At 39.5% G+C, this 18,017-nt stretch overlaps 1 protein-coding gene across 3 annotated transcripts in view; it reads left to right on the top strand.

Annotated features, from left to right (window-relative positions):
* Nucleotides 1-18,017, top strand: part of LOC134294344 (proline-rich protein 36-like) — a 503,650-nt gene that overhangs the window by 455,714 nt on the left and 29,919 nt on the right. The gene's annotated exons all lie outside the window — the stretch shown is intronic.

Genomic DNA, 18,017 nt, shown 5'->3' on the forward strand with positions numbered 1-18,017 from the left:
AGGGTGGTTACACCCCAAAATAGTATGGAGAGGCAGTCTGGCCTTTGATCCACAAACAAACTGTGTTGCTGTTTTTTTTCCTCTTCTAGAGGTGACCCTACTCATTTAGCATTGTAATTATCTTGTACTAATTCTTACAGCTTGGAATAAATGGGGAGCTAAAAGCCCTATAAAATTCATGAGGTCACCATAAGTTGACAGGTGACTTGAAGACACACACACACACACACTGCAGTGTCAGAGAGATGCCAATCAAAGAAGCAAATGTCTACTTTGGAAGGACAAAAAACGTGGTTTTTAAAGGGTTTTGTATGATAGTTACAACAAATGAAAACGTAGTAAATGGTATGATATTCTTATTCATTATTTTATCATGTGGTAACACTGACAGCATTGCATTCTGCTTTTGTATCTTGCATTTGGAGTCTCTGGTGGCCTAGGGGATAAAATCCTTGTGACTTGAAGGTTGGGTTGCTGACCTGAAGGCTGCCAGGTTCGAATCCCACCCGGGGAGAGTGAGGATGAGCTCCCTCTATCAGCTCCAGCTCCATGCGGGGACATGAGAGAAGCCTCCCACAAGGATGGTAAAAACATCAAAACATCCAGGCATCCCCTGGGCAACGTCCTTGCAGATGGCCAATTCTCTCACTCCAGAAGCAACTCCGGTTGCTCCTGACACGGAAAAAAAATCTTGCATTTTGCTTTGGCTTGGTACAGTGTCGTATTTGTTGATACTAGGATTGCTTCAAGCCACAGGAAATAGTAGTAATAAAGATGGCACCACATACAAGCCTGGCATTATGAAATAGTAAATGACAAATAGCCAAGTCAAGTATCTCGTATAGAATCCCCTACAGAAACCCAGCAGAAAAAAATACAAGTTTCTTTACTTGTTTTCTTTTCCATTTTTGTTTTATGATAAATGAAAGAGATTGGATGTGCTGTAACACACAGTTACACTAGGCTACAATAACATTAAATGCAAGCACTAATAAATCTTCTATCTTGTGCTGTTTTTTACCTTGGTTTTTTTTTTTGCCCCCTCTCCTGTAAATGATATGGTTGTTTCGCCCGTATGCAACAACATGAACTAAGCTGGTAGGATTATATCAGTCCTCCCCACTGCCTATGGCAATCTTTTTCCTATCCCATTCAAAATTCAATTTAGTAAATACATTTCTTCCTTGAACACTGTCATCAGCAGTAGTGCAACTAGTCACCCTCTGGCCTAACTAGAGGAGGCTCGAGATGCTGAGCAGGACATTGCAAATGGAATGTGCTGTTTTATGACACTTTTGAAGGCCTCAGACAGGATGTCCCGGAGGTAACAATGCAGCCATTTAGTCACTTCTGCCCACCTATCCTGCCTAAATACCCTAAAAGCACCAGATATTGTTTTATTTTGGAATCTAAGCAGGGTCAGCTTTGGTCAGTACACAGATGGGAGATTCAGTGAATACCAGATGCTGCAGACTATATGTCAGAGGAAAGAGCAGGCATAACTGCCTCTGAGTATTTCTTGCCTAAGAAAACCTTATGACACCATAAGTCAACAAATGACTTAAAGGCACTTACATATACAGTAGAGTCTCACTTATCCAACACTCGCTTATCCAACATTCTGGATTATCCAATGCATTTTTGTAGTCAATGTTTTCTATATATCGTGATATTTTGGTGCTAAATTAATAAATACAGTAATTACTACATAGCATTACTGCCTATTGAACTACTTTTTCTGTCAAATTTGTTGTCTAACATGATGTTTAGGTGCTTAATTTGTAAAATCATAACCTAATTTGATGTTTAATAGGCTTTTCCTTAATGCCTCCTTATTATCCAACATATTTGCTTATCCAAGGTTCTGCCGGCCCGTTTACGTTGGATAAGTGAGACTCTACTGTACATACACATCTCATGCAGAAGTCTTCTCAAACAGTAAAAATGTGGGATTTTAACTCCCATAAGTACAGTGTTCCCTCACTTATTGCGAGGGTTACGTTTCAGGACCACCCGCAGTAAGTGAAAACCTGCGAAATAGGGACACTATATTTATTCTATGTGTGGAGGAGAGCAAACCACAGATCACTTACTACAATGCAGTCTGTACTTTATTTTAGCAATTACAATATACAGTACGGAGCCTCCGGTGGCACAGTGTGTTAAAGCGCTGAGCTGCAGAACTTGCAGACTGAAAGGTCACAGGTTCAAATCTGGGGAGTGGAGTGAGCACCCACTGTTAGCTCCAGCTTCTGCCACCTAGCAGTCCGAAAACATGCAAATGTGGGTAGATCAATAGGTACCGCTCCAGTGGGAAGGTAACGACCTTGGAGGTGTCTACGGACAACGCCAGCTCTTCGGCTTAGAAATGGAGATGAGTACCAACCCCCAGAGTCGGGCACGACTGGACTTAACATCAGGGGAAAACCTTTACCTTTACCTAATATACAATACATCAGCAGAGAAGAATGGAAGCTAAATAACCCTTTTTTATTTCCAACTCTTACCTACCCCCCTCCTTTTATTTCTCCATTCCCCCCCCCCTTCCAAAACCCTTTGCATGCCGCAAAAACCCACGAAACAGTGAGGGAGCGAAAAGTGAACTGTTGGCTATATCTGGCCTTTATTCAATTTTGTGATGGAAATACTCAAAAATAGCACTGAGAGTTGGATGAGATATACAGTGTTCCCTCACTTATCGCGGAGGTTAGATACAGGACCACCCGCAATAAGTGAAAATCCGCGAAGTAGGGATGCTATATGTATTTTAATCTTTATACATTATTTTAATAGTTATACACTATTTTAAGTCTTTATCAACCAACTGTGTGTTGATAAATCACCTTCTTCTCCTCCCGTTGCTGCTTGGGCTTCTTTTCTCTCCCTTTGGCTTCTCCTTCCTCCCTTCCTTAGGCTGTAAATTGTAATTTTTTAATGTTTTATGATAGTCTTTGAGTTTTTTGAAAAACCGCAAAACAGTGAACCCACGAAAAGTGAACCGTGAAGTTGTGAGGGAACACTGTACTCCTCATTTTCATTCAATGGGTTGCCAATATTTTTCTCTACTGTATATAGTCTGCCGTATTTCTCAACCCCCTTCACTGTTCCCTTCTGTGAAAGCAATGTTAATGTGTTTTTTAGAACAATCCCTCCCTACCCTACTCCCAACCAATAATAGGGAAAATAGCACTGCTAATTTGTTTTCTGTCTACTTGGCTGTCTTTACAAAACAAGCATAGCAAACAGATAGAGAACTACTCCCACCCAGAGAGCTGTTGGACAGAACTAGGCAAGTGATCAATGGCTGGGACACAGCCACCATAATAATGAGGAAGGAGGAGGCTGCGGAGTGGCCATTCACCCAAGATAATGATCGAGTGGTAGTATAGTAAACACATTCTGCATTTGTCCCAGGAATGGCATGTACACTGTATAATATAAGAGAAGCAAGAAGCAATCGAGTGTTTGGACATACAAATACTGCCAGACTGTGGCATGAAATCAGTTTGATTAAGGAGTCTATGATAAACGCCATTGTCCTGTTAGTTGGGAAAGAATTAATAGGTGAAGAATAATCAAATTCACTACCACACACAATGGCCTTCATCTGTAACATCCCAACGTGACATTTTAAGACAGAGGATATTCATATTTCTTTTCCTCATGTCAAGAGCTTTAGAATGCATTTGAAGGTCATCTAGCTAGTCATCAACAAGAAAGCAGAATGATCCCAAAGGCAAGGGAAGCACAACTGGAAAGTTAACTGCTGGAACATTAACTGTAGGTGTATTAACCATGGAGAACATTAATGATGCATGGGACTGCAGTCTATTTCCAATCTAAATGAAAGCAAGCAACTCCAGTCTGGAACCAACTAGAACCATATTTTAGCCTTCCTTGAAAAAAGACACTTGTATATTCAAAAGCTTTATGCCACACCGATAGTTCATTTATAGTCACTTGGGTACCTTACACCAAAATGAAGAACAAGCGTCTTATGTGCAAGGAGCTTGCCTAATGAATAAATGTAATGTCCAGATGTTTTTGGACAACAACTCCAATAATCCCATATCCTTGGTTGTAAGGGCCAGGCCGATGGCAGTTTTCTCCAGAGCTTCCAAAGTTGTTATCAGTAATTAATTGTCTTTGTTATATTTTGGAGCAAACAAGTACAGTAGAGTCTCACTTATCCAACATAAACGGGCCGGCAGAATGTTGGATAAGCGAATATGTTGGATAATAAGGAGGGATTAAGGAAAAGCCTATTAAACATCAAATTAGGTTATGATTTTACGAATTAAGCACCAAAACATCATGTTATACAACAAATTTGACAGAAAAAGTAGTTCAATATGCAGTAATGCTATGTAGTAATTACTGTATTTACGAATTTAGCACCAAAATATCATGATGTATTCAAAACATTGACTACAAAAATGCGTTAGATAATCCAGAACATTGGATAAGCGAATGTTGGATAAGTGAGACTCTACTGTAGTGACCAATGTTCATCATTATGCACTATAGGGTTTTTTTAATTGATGGACTATTTGCTGTTTGGTTCTTTATTTTTGTTCACATGCATTTATTTGTCTAATAATATCACCAAACTAAATGTTTCGTTTCAGTCAGAGTGGAGCTATTAAAGCTGTAAGATTTTAGTAAATTAATATATGTGTAAGTCTCATCTCAGCTGTATACAATCCACATTGAACTGGATTATATGGCAATGTGGATTCAGATAATCCAGTTCAAAGCAGATATTGTGGATTATCTGCCTTGATATTCTGGGTTATATGGCTGCATGGAAGGGCCAAAAGAGACACCAGAAGGTTGTAGGATCCTGTCTATTGCATTTAGGAGAAAAATGTACGATCTATAAATGCCAAAAGTCCCAAGAAGGATTTTGTACCAGTGAGCTATTAAACTCAACACACCAGGGACTGTAGCCCAAACTTTTGGCATACAAGCCATATTCTCTGCCATTGAGCTATGCCTACCCCAAAGGATCAGTTCAACTTTATGACGTCTGTAGCCACTATTGTTCAATGTATACATATCTGTTCTCTCAGAACAAAAATGTATTGAGCTTTACTTCATGATTGCACTTGCAGCAACTGTTAGGATGAGGCCAAGGAGCAGTAACCACATATATGCAAACATTTGTAGGTGATGTTCAATATAATCTTAATAGATATAATTTTTACATTTTATGTTCAGCACTAGTTATCATCAGTGATAACACTGACCAACTCACATTTTGTTGCCTCAAATGTTAGCACTGTTTCTTGGTATATTTGACTTGCCGATTCCAAAAATGACACACATTCTTCCTATCAGTGGTAGTTTTTGATATACAGAACATATGCCACAAACTAATCACCATCTGCTAACCCATAAAGAATTATGATAACCATATCAAACAAAACAGAGCTGATGCAGTCTATCCACTACAATTTTCTGAATTAGTGTCCAAATAACTCCAGCAACAGGCCTAAAAACCAAGAGAGAAAGGGGAAAAAATGGTTGGGCTGTGTAATCATTAGATAACTTTGCTGTTGTTGTTATGTGCCTTCAAGTTAACTGTGATTTATGGCAATCCTAGTCTAGGATTTTTCTCTTTGTCTCACATTTGTTCATGTTAAGTGTATGACCAGAAACATCCCAAAGTAGATTGTGGTATTACTAGGAAGAGGAGTTTGCGTCCACCGTAGTGTGGTTCTCTCTCCGTTATCTGTTTCAAAATTGCCTTTTGTGGGCTAAGCAATTCTGAAATTAAGAAGTGTATTGATTTGGGAGGGACAGAGAAGGAAGGCAAAAGGCTGGTTTCCTCTCTCCCCCCAGGGATAAAAAAATTTATCAAGCCTTGTTGGGCTGAAGAAATGCCCATCTTGAAGGGGAGCTTTGTTTTCTCTTCTACTTCAAAGGGGGGGGGGGCATTGATTAAATATTTGGTGTCAGATAGTGAAGAGTTCTTGGCTGTGGACTTTTTTGCCTAAGAACATCCTGACCATGAAAGTGGAGAAGTGGGACTGGAAGTTTCTTAGTCAACATAAACTTCTATTTTTCTATCAGTATATCAAACTGCACTGTTTCCTTGTACATAGGGTTCTGAATGCCCTTTGCAAATGAAAGTTTCTTCAAAGTAATTAACGATTTCATTTGAAATACTGAGCCAAGATGATCTTCAGCTTCCTGATTCATGTTGTTCCTGAAATGTCTGTTGGGGAAGCCCACACAACATGCAGATTAGAAAGTTGTTGCAAGACAACATTTTGCAAAAAGAAAGAGAATGCCAACAAATAAGAAGCATAAGATACCCCACTTTAGCAACCCTACAAGATGGCAGTGTGCCATATAGATGAAACCGTTAGCTTAATATTGACATGGATTTCACTTGAAAGCTTCTAAGAGATGATGATAAAGAAAGGAGGAAGAAAGTGTTCTTTAAATACTTCATTAATGTTCCCACATATGGGCTTTACAGAATTCCAGGGGAAATTCTAAACTTTACGTACATTTTGATGAACGCTTATGAATATCCCGTCTAATCTCAAGTGCATTTGATTTTTAAAGGACAATTTTGATGTTATTAAGTAAAAATATTCAGTTATCAGATAGTTAATTAAGTGGAACTGGCTGTATTCATTAAAATATTTGTTCCAAACAAATGTATTTAACATTCAGATATTATGCAGAATAGGTGACAATTGCATATCTCCATGGAGATCAATAATGGTATTCAGATCATTGTGTAAAGAGTCTGCAAGTTTAATGCCGAGAGAATGTCATTATTATTTCTCTCTTAATGATGGTCATTATGCGCAAACACTGATTGAATTCCATTTGTTACCTGCGTTTGAGCTGAGAGGAATAATTACAATTTAAGTGTCCCCATTAAAATTCATAAAAGAATATGAATGCAAAAATTATACTTGAATCTGACAAAATATACTTTGAGGATATAAATTCTGTTTTCTGATAGGCCTCTTAAAAGTATTAAAAATAGTTCATTTTAATAGGACGGCATATAAAGATCATGCGTATCACCTCTATGTTAATTCTTGCAAGACATGACTAGAAGTAAAAACTAAAGAAATTAACTTTGAAAAGTAGAAATTATCAAGACAATAGGCTGCTGAAAGGGATAGATTTCAGATTTAGTCTACTTAGTGAAAGGTTCCTGATATGCAACCAACTCCTTAATATCTAACTAACTGGTCATCTCCTCACTGTAGTGAAGCTTAATCAAGTCTTCTTTTCTATGGCCTGTTTCATTAAGTTTTTTTTCTTCTCTTTAAATCATCAATTAAACAGAGGATCATTAGTGGGGCCATTTAAATTCCCCCTCCGCACACACAGTGTGTTCTTCTCTGTTGCACCAGCTGCTTCCTGCCCAGCCAGTGCCATCCAAACCTGCCTTATTAAGACTGAAGGCCCTGATTCTAAAGGCAGGTAACCAGCCTCTTGTGACTTCGGCTCCTCTTGGCATCCCATCGAGTTGCACCACACTTCACAGGACAGGGCCCTTAAGCCCTAATTAATAAGTGCAGCCGTATCCCTGAGGATCTGCTTAATGACCTATCTCCTGCTACAACAAACGAGATCTCCGGGCTTGCACTCCACGGCTTCCCTGACCGCAACCAAGGCAGCAGGCTGAGTAGCAAGAGGGACTCCGTCTCACCATAGAAACTGTTAAACAATGCAGAGCTTACTCCATTCCCAAGGCGGGCCAGTATCTTCTTTGCCAGTGAGAAGACATACCTGTCATTTGGGGGAAACATTTGCTTTGGACCATTATGGCCCCATCTACACCATTTAATGCAGTTTCAAACCAATATTGAAGGAAGTGGCTTCACTGTGCAGATGATTACATAAGAAATCCCAGACGGGACAATTAAGTATTGGGAAATGATAAAAGACATTTGTGGGCAAAGTAACTGGCTTCTTTGGAGCGGACTGAAACAAAGGATTATGATTTGGAAGAAAAGGGAAGGTCCAGAAACAGATTTTGACCAAATTTTAAAATGGAAATTAGAAAAGGAAAAAGGCCTGATGGGTTTTATCTATACAAAATTAATTGAAAAACAATATACAGTAGAGTCTCACTTATCCAAGCCTTGCTTATCCAAGCCTCTGGATAATCCAAGCCATTTTTGTAGTCAATGTTTTCAATATATCATGGTAATTTGGTGCTAAATTCATAAATTCAGTAATTACAACATAGCATTACTGCGTATTGAACTACTTTTTCTGTCAAATTTGTTGTATAACTTGATGTTTTGGGGCTTAATTTGTAAAATCATAACCTAATTTGATGTTTAATAGGCTTTTCCTTACTCCCTCCTTATTATCCAAGATATTCGCTTATCCAAGCTTCTGCCGGCCCGTTTAGCTTGGATATGTGAGACTCTACTGTAAATTGAAACAAACATTGGCCGAGATATGGAAAGAGGACATGAACATTAATGACTCTGAAATCGAATACTGGATCAATTCAATTTAAAAAATCAAGCAGATAAAGATAAGAGAAACCCAAATGAAAATACTGACTAAATGGTATAGAACCCCAATCCAATCTATATATATAAAAGGGTAATGAAATTTCGGCCTAGGACAAAACAACAAAACTACACATCCCAGAAACACTAAACTTGGCAGCACAACCCCTCATCCATGCCTCTACGTTCATACAACAAAAAGAAAAGAAAAATAAAGTCCTAATTAGAGGGAGAGGAATAATTGTTTTTATCCTATTGCTGCCAGTTAGAAGGCTAAACTCCGCCCACTTGGTCTCCTAGCAACCCACTCAGTCCAGGGGACAGGCAGAGTTAGGCCTCTTCCACACTGCCTATAAAATACAAATTATCTGATTTGAACAGGATTACATGGCAGTGTAGACTCAAGGCCCTTCCACACAGCTATATGACCCATTTATAATGGACTTCATGTCAGGGGAAAACCTTTACCCTTTACCTTAACTACCACCAATTCCTCAATACTTTATTTCCCATACCACCATACTTCGCCACAGCAACGCGTGGCCAGGCACAGCTAGTTAGCTTATATAACTAAAACAACCACAAAATTGTGTTAGCATGGATGTGGGAAAACTGGCACATATATTCATATGTGGTGGGAATGTGATAAAGTACAAAAAATTTATAACAAGGTAAAGAAGGAAATTGAAGATTTAACAGGACATAAATTGATTTTGAAAAATAAAGAATTCTTCATCCAGAAATTAGACAAGAACAAAATTACTAAGGACTGGGGGGAAATTATAAAATACATGATAGTTGCCGCTCAAGCAACAGTTGCCTTGGGTTGGAAAGAGCAAACAAAGTGGGAAGTTAAAAAATGGTATTAATATCTAGCTGATTTTGTGCTTCAGGATTATATCCTTGAAAGGAGAACTAAATATATATCAATAAAGAATTGGGAGTTGAAATGGGGAAGATTGATAGATAAAGTCAAAGGACAAAGAAAATATAAAGAATTGAATCATTCTCTACTTACAATTGATCAATTGAAAATAATAATTGAATGAAAGAAAGTACTGTTCCCAGAGGGAGGGGGAGGGGTGAAAAACTACTTGACATAAATGGGAGATAAAAGTGGAACTAGCAAGTGTAATGTTACTGAGAATATGTGATTCGATGGGTATGTTGATGGATTTTGTTGTTGTTTTGCTAGTATCTACAATAAAAACGTATTTTAAAAAATTACATAAGAAATCGTGGAACCACAGAGCACTGATGTGCATAAAGGGCTTTTTTTCATGTGCTTTGTCTGGCTGCTGCAGTTTTAAGCTGCATTAAAAGTTTTAAAGCAGTGATTTTGAGTTGGAAAGATTAGTCGTTTACAAGAAACGTTGTCCGGGGACGCCCTGGAGGGACCTCCGCTGCAGTCTGGCCAGCTAGAAAAGGCCAGACGGGCGAGCGGGAGTAGCGTGGGAGGCGGGGCCAGCTCTGGCCCCCCCCGCCCAGCGTGCCCTGGCCCCGCCTCCCACGCAGCGTGGGAGGTGGGGCCAGGGCACGCTGGGCGGGGGGGGCGGGCCAACTCTGGCCCCGCCTCCCGCACTATTCGCCCTGGCCCCGCCTCCCACGCAGCGTGGGAGGAGGGGCCAGGGCACGCTGGGCGGGGCCAGGGCGCGGGATGCGGGGCCGGTGGCAGGGGCGCTTTTCAGCACCCCCGCTTCACAATCAAAATTATCTCCGGCCGGCCCTGTTCATCACTTTTAAATTTATTTATTATGCAATGCTTTTGACACGAAATAAATAAATAAGCTACATTAAATGGTCAATGTACATAGATGAGACCTCTGTTTTGTTTTCTTTATTCATGATTATATTTGTTTTTCTGTGCTAAATTTATTACGGCATCTACATGGTCTGTTGGGATGCAGAAGAGGCTTCTGGGTGTTTAAGCGAAAGAGGTATGCAGCATCTATGACGGACTAGATACCTACTTGAAATGGGAGATTTGCTGGGTTTGGTGTTCCAAACTACAATTATGGGTCCATCCACACTGCAGAATTACTGTAGTTTAACATCACTTTAATGGCCATGGTTCATTCAATGCTGTGGAAACCTGGAAATTGCAATTTGGTGAGGCACCAGCACTCTTTGGCAGAGTGCTAAAGATCTTGTAAAACCACAGCTCTCATAGTTTCACAACATTGAGACATAGAAGTTAAAGTGGAATAAAACTGCATTAATTCTACAGTATAGATGTACTCTTATGCTATGCTGAGCTGTGTCTTTGCAGGTTTAAAAAGCAAAAAGGCAAGAGGCCACTATAAACAGAAATATAATCCAATAATATAAACTATAAGACAGTTTTTCATATATATTCTATATTCATAGAACATTCAATGTGCTGACAAGGATTGTAGAGGTTCAAAATATACTAAATGATTCAAAATGCACATCTCTAAACTAAAATCATCCTTATATAGGAAAGGCAAAAATTCCTAAAGCAGAATCCAAAATAATATAATCAATGTGTTACATATACACATACTCATAGAAAGCTTATCTCTTATGCTCAAGGTTTGTGAGTTCAATGACATCCAGAGTTCAAATTCCACATGGAGGACTGTGTAAATCACAGATTGTAAATCCAAACCTATATGTCCAGGTTTGTAAAACCTGTTTGAATCCAAAATTTTAAACAATTCTAAAGTTTATAACCATCCACAACTGGTTTCGACTGTGTAGAGTCTTCCTCAGGTGACAGTTTGTGAAGGTCCAGAAAACATTGAATAGCCGATCAATGGAGTGGACCTCCAGGGAATACATATGAGTGGCTAGAAACACTTGTACAGGATTAAAAAAAATACCAAGTATAGTAAAAGTATTAAAGACAGGAGCATGTATACTCACATAAACTCTCCTACAAGGGTGGTCTGCTACTAGTTTGATTCCTTAGGCAAGCACAGGAGAAGCAGGTAAAACCTTCTCTGTAAGGTTTAGAAAGCAGCCATATACAATCTAGTTTCTAAACTGGTTCTTCTCATTATCAAAATTTAGATGAGATCCATAAAAGACTTGGTTTTTTGGTTAGCATGGAGATTAAGGGCCCTTACACATTACATAGGTGTTTTTCAATCAGAAATTGTATTAAGTTTTAGTAAGTCAAACTACAATAGTAAGAAAAAAAGGGGAAAACACAGAAAAAGAACAAATACCCAAACCCTACACAAGACAATCACTACTCTGTCCCTCTTTTCCCAATTGCCCCCCACATGCCTAAACCAATTAAAATTTGACTTTCTGACCAATCATCCAAAGACAACTACAGTAGAGTCTCACTTATCCAATATAAACGGGCCGGCAGAACGTTGGATAAGCGAATAAGTTGGATAATGAGGGATTAAGGAAAAGCCTATTAAACATCAAATTAGGTTATGATTTTACAAATTAATCACCGAAACATCATGTTATACAACAAGTTTGACAGAAAAAGTAGTTCAATACACAGTAATGTTATGTAGTAATTACTGTATTTACGAATTTAGCACAAAAATATCATGATGTATTGAAAACACTGACGACAAAAATGCGTTGGATAATCCAGAATGTTGGATAAGTGAGACTCTACTGTATATAAAAATACAGTAAACGCCTCGTTACTACTAAACTAAAATGTATACTACTACTTTTAAAAAATTAAACTGAGAATCCCACAAGTATTGTTACTCTTTCTTTCTTTATATAAAATAAAAATGGTTCCCAGTCTTTCAAAAAATGTCCAAAGATTTCTTTTTGATAATTTGTCCCTCTCTCAGCCATTTCAAAAATCTTTAACATTCATTATTCTCTTGTTGGGATCATTGTATTCTTCCATTTTTGAGCATACAGCAATCCTGCTTCTAGAATCGTATAATGCGGCACTATGTAGTTCACTTCTTTAGATTGTTTAATAGAAAGTCCTAGTAGAAATAATTCTGTTTTCAGGTGAATAATAATATTATAATAAGTAAAACAACAACAACAACAACACTTTTTTTATATTCTGCCCTATCTCCCCAAGGGGACTCAGGGTGGATCACAGTACACATACATGGCAAACATTCAATGCTGTTTGGACAGACAGGACAGGACAGACAGAAAGGAGGTATGTTGTCTCAAAGTCCAGTTTCAGTGCCTTGGAGATGGAGTTCGGATTCAGTCATGGGGGGAGCAACAATGCTGTTGCTCCATTCTCTATGAAAAAGAGCCATCAGGACTTCCTCCTTCCCCTTTCCTTTTGATCACTGAATTTCTGGTCTTGTTCTTTATAGTGTCATAAAATACCTCTCCCTCTAATCAGCGGTACCTAATTTTTCTACTTACAGCTCTAAACTGTTTTCAAACTGCTTAGGTAAACAGTGAGTACTCACCCCAGCCAGGCTTTATACTATCCACCTTTCAGTTGCTTGATGTTATTACTGCTGTTGCTTTACCAGCTGTGCTAAAGCCCAGCCCATTCCTGAGTTTCAAACTTTCAACACATCTGATTTTTCCCCTTCCACTGCTTAGATGTTTTTAATCTACATATTACAATGTTATAGTGCTATTAATAGTATGGAATCTAGGAAATGCTGGATTTGCAGTTAAGTGAAGAATTTTCAGAAATCACATCCTGAAAGCTCCTCTAGTGACTTACCAAACTACTAACCTGGATTCTACAGGATACAGCTGTGGACATTAAAGTATGATCATAGTGCTATAAATATGCAGTGTAAAAGGACTCTAAATATAACATACTTGTCTTGCATCAGCATGAAGCATTGGTAGGCAAAAAGTGGAGTCCCACCTGAGCCCATAGCTGCTTCTTCTAGGCTTCCACTCCCATAAATGATGTGATCTAGCACACATGTGGCAGTGGCTGGGTTCAAATTGCATGCCGAAGCCTAACCATTGACATGATCAGATTCCAGGTGGTTCTATTGTCAGCATAAGTAGGGAGTGGTATTTTAATCTAGATCAGGGCTTCTTAATTTTTTTCTGCCTTTCTACCTGATATTTTTATGTGACTCCAGGTATATAAAATAGATATACAAAAAAAAATTACTGATAATAAATCAGTATTTGCAAGCCTTGCTAAATAGACTGATTTTCCCTTTGCAGAGTACAGTTGAGGCATTTTCTGCCAAATCCACTGTAAACACTGCACATTGTTGCGAAGAGATTTGTGTAAATAGATGGTGTTCAGAAATCATTTAGTGTTGCCAAATTTTTATTGATCCCAACATTGATCTAAGGGGATCCCATCTGAGGTTGGAACCCAAAGTTAAAGAAACAGTAATCTAGCACTAACTGATTCAGGACAAGCACACAGGCTATGAGCTACACTTGGTAGGCACGATGACCACCATAGGAAGCCAGCCAGCCAGCTAGTAAGTGGGAGGGACTGCTGGAGGAAGCTTGTTCAATGTCATCCTGTATCTTGAGCTGTGCTGAAAATATGATGAATTGCCAGAATGAATAATCAGATAAAACTTTAGAAATTTCCTTGTTTGGATATCAACTCCTGGAATCTACCAACCAGCATGGCCAGTGCAGGAAGGAAAGCAACTTTTACAGAAAATTAGTTGTTATATTATTTGCTGTTCCCTATAAGGTCCCAGGTTCAAATCCCGGGAGTGGAATGAGCTGTTAGCCCCAGCTCCTGCCAACCTAGCAGTTTGAAATCATGCCAATGTGAGTAGATCAATAGGTACCGCTCCGGCGGGAAGGTAACGGCGCTCCATGCAGTCATGCCAGCCACATGACCTTGGAGGTGTCTACGGACAATGCCGGCTCTTCGGCTTAGAAATGGAGATGAGCACCAACCCCCAGAGTCGGTCACGACTGGACTTAACGTCAGGGGAAACCTTTAACTTTACTATAAATGAGAGCTATCTATCTATCAAAATACTTGTATGAGGAAATGTTCTGGGGACCTAGTAGTATGTGAGCCCTCTGACCTCTCATTACTTTTGATACTGTCTTCCATTGGGAACAACAGTCCTGCCGTGTTTCCCCGAAAATAAGACAATGTTTTATATTAATTTTTGCTCCCAAAGATGTGCTAGGTCTTATTTTCAGGGGATGTCTTATTTTTCCATGAAGAAGAATTCACATTTATTGTTGAACAAAAAAATGAACATTTATTATATACTGTACAGTAGTTGTCATTACAAACCAGCATAACCAGACAAACTGTGAATCCTATCAAGATGTTCTTGTTACTACCATTATTTCCATGTACAACTGGTATATACATTTACCAATCCTGCATGCTCTGGTGTTCTGTTTGGCAGGCGCCGGGATGTTTCCAAACAAAAACTTTGCTAGGTCTTACTTTCAGGGGAGGCCTTATATTTAGCAATTCAGCAAAACTTCTACTAGGTCTTATTTTTTGTGGATGTCTTATTTTTGGGGAAACAGGGTAGGTGGAAGTTTCCATAATATACTGCTAAGATGTGATGTGCCTTCAAGTTGATTCTGACTTCTGGTGACTAAAAGCAAACATACCACAGGTATGTTTTTCTGTCTGGCGGTGGGCCCAGAATATACAACCCAGAATATCAAGACAGATAATCCAAAATATCTGCTTTGAACTGGGCTATCTGAGTCCACACTGCCATATAATCCAGTTCAATGTGGATTTTATACAGCTGTGTAGAAAGGGCCAGTGTGTGACTCACCCAAGGTCACCCAGTGGTTTTTCATGGCTATGTAAGAAATCAAACCCTAGTCTCCAGAGTCACAATTCAACGCTCAAACTATTATACCACTTTGGAAACCTTAAGCTGCCACTCTCAGAATTCTGCTTTAAACTGAGTTATATGAGTCTCCACTTCCATGTTATGCATAAGCAGATAATCTGGGATCAGATCCTGTGATATAGACTGTGTGGGAGAGGTCTAAGGACCTCATCTCAAAGGGCGCCAGAATTGCCATGTAATGTGGTGATTCCAGCGGTACATGTCAAGGGCATGGGGAACCCATCACCTGACTCATCCAGTTGACCGTCCCACGGGGGAAGCGTCAACCACCCAACTTCTCCCCATTGTTCTTGGCAGAATGTGGGAAGCCTTCTGTGTTGCTGCTTCCACATGCTCCACTTTGCCTTCTCTTTAAATATGGAGCCCTACCAGAAGTACCTGTGTGTTGTGTGATGGGAGCCAAAGGGCTCTGTGCTTAAAAAGAACACAAAGTGGCGCATGTCACTGATTCTACCCCCTTTGATAAGGTTGTATGTCTCCTCAGAGTTGTAGTACAACAACATTCAGAGGATTCCCACCCTACAGAATTATAAGACCAGTGGTCCAATTCAACTACCATAGCTGGATCCAATACAATCCTGTGGCTTGCAGTTTAGTTTGAGGCACTAGAGAAACTCTCTGCCTGCCTGGAAATTCTAAATGCCCCTCTCTCTGCGACAAATCCCAGAATTGGATGTAGTCATATAACTTAAGTTGAATAATAATGCTATAATTCTGTGAATAGTTAACCCAATCCCCCACATCCCCTCCCTAGTAAGAATCCACCCCTCCCTTATGCAGACACATGAGGTGGGTAGAAAGAAGTAGTTGCTCTTGGAAGCTTTTAATTGTGTGCTATGAGAGGTGCAATTGCAGTTCATGCAGTTCAAAAACTTGCAAATGTGAGTAGATCAATAAGCTCCATGCTGGCGGCCACATAACCTTGGAGGTGTCTACGGACAATGCCGGCTCTTCGGCTTAGAAATTGAGATGAGCATGACCCCCCAGAGTCAGACACAACTAGACTTAATGTCAGGGGAAACCTTTACCTTTACCTTAGTCATGCCTGGCCTGGCATTGTTAATCTCAACCAAATTGGCCAGCAGCGGTTTAGTGAAGCTGGGTGGGTGTTTCACTTTTTATATTGCCTGTTGGTTATAAGATTACCCCACTCACTTCCAAGACACAAATTCTCCACTTTTTTTAAGTATGAAAAGGTCTCCTGGCTGAAGCACACAACAATTACAATTTATTATTACCGTGATGTTTTTTTATGATGACAGTAGAAGCCTGTTAATTGGGTTATCAGTGGACAGTCTGTCATGCTGATTAAGTGGCTGCTCCAATTAAGAGAAGAGACCATTAAAAAAAAAAGACAACGACCGAAAAGACTTAAAACGGCATTAAAATATCCTACCAAACAAAGACACACAATGTAAGTGCAGCGCTGCATTTGGATTTGATCTTTTTCCTACTGCCTTAGTTTTTATTTGTTAACTTCTATATTAAAAAAGAAGGGGATTGGGGACTTTTTCCTCTCTTTTAAAAGAAATCAGTTTAACAGCTGGCTAAGCACCACTTAAGTTTCTGTCACCAGGCAAACACATCCCTATTAAACAAAATATATGCGAACATGGTTCTTATTAGCTACTAGTTGTTGCCATTTACTGGTCTCAAGCAAGAACCTGTTCCTCTGCAAGAGTCCCCCTTATGTAACTGCCCAGCTTAAATCTGTATGTCCTACAGATTCACAGAAGAGGACAGATGCAGTTCAGATTTCCTTTCCAAGTAACAGCTAGGTTTGATATCGGTCTCTGGCTTCTTCCTTATGATCACTGAAAACATTTTTTTAATCCAGAATATAGAGCAGGGTGAGGAAATAATGACTTCCAGCTGTTTGAGTCCAAAGTTCCCACAATTTCTTATTGTTGACCAAAATGTCTGAAGGACCAAAGATTTCTCATAGCTGACAGAGAAACCATATCCATTGTACAATGTTGAACATAGGAACTAACACTGAAGGCACGTAACATGTGGTCCATATTTTAATTGAAAGTTAAGTAAGGCTGATTCTCCCATAGGATCCAACAAATCACAGATGAAAACCAAAACATATGTGCTAAATAACATCACAGTGTAGTCAAGATGGCAGAAGTTATTAGTGAGGAAGAATTCACAAACTAGGAGAAGCAGGGGTGGTTTTGTCCCTTGCTCTCCTACCGCCCCCTTGTAGACTTAAAATTGAGTGCAAACTGCTTTTGCACTTTGAACTCAGTTGGCACTAGTAGAAATAAGCTTGGAGGAAGGATGGAAATGACAGTAAGAAGAAGAAACTGGGACATTTTTCAACTACTGAAAAAGTGGGACAATGAGGATTAATAGGGACTGTCTCTGCCAAACTGGGACAGTTGGAAGGAATGATCTCCAGCTTACTTTCAGCAGGAAGGTCTCTAGCTCAGGGATGAAGCATTCTCTCTCCATTTGTTCATGACCAGTGCATCTTTTTTAGTATCCTGGAACAGCTTCCAGAACTTTCAGTGTCAAATTGCTGGAGGGTTAAAGTAGCTAAAACAATGTCATAAACTCCACAATCCTTACCTCACTTCTAGATAATGAGACATGACTAGTAAAAGGTAAAGGTTTCCCCTGATGTTAAGTCCAGTCGTGACTGACTCTGGGGGTTGGTGCTCATCTCCACTTCTAAGTCGAAGAGCCGGCGTTGTCCATAGACATCTCCAGCTCATGTGGCCGGCATGACTGCATGGAGCCTCAGGTGGCA

This window comes from Anolis carolinensis, chromosome 1, assembly GCF_035594765.1.
Source record: "Anolis carolinensis isolate JA03-04 chromosome 1, rAnoCar3.1.pri, whole genome shotgun sequence".
Lineage (NCBI taxonomy): Eukaryota > Metazoa > Chordata > Lepidosauria > Squamata > Dactyloidae > Anolis > Anolis carolinensis.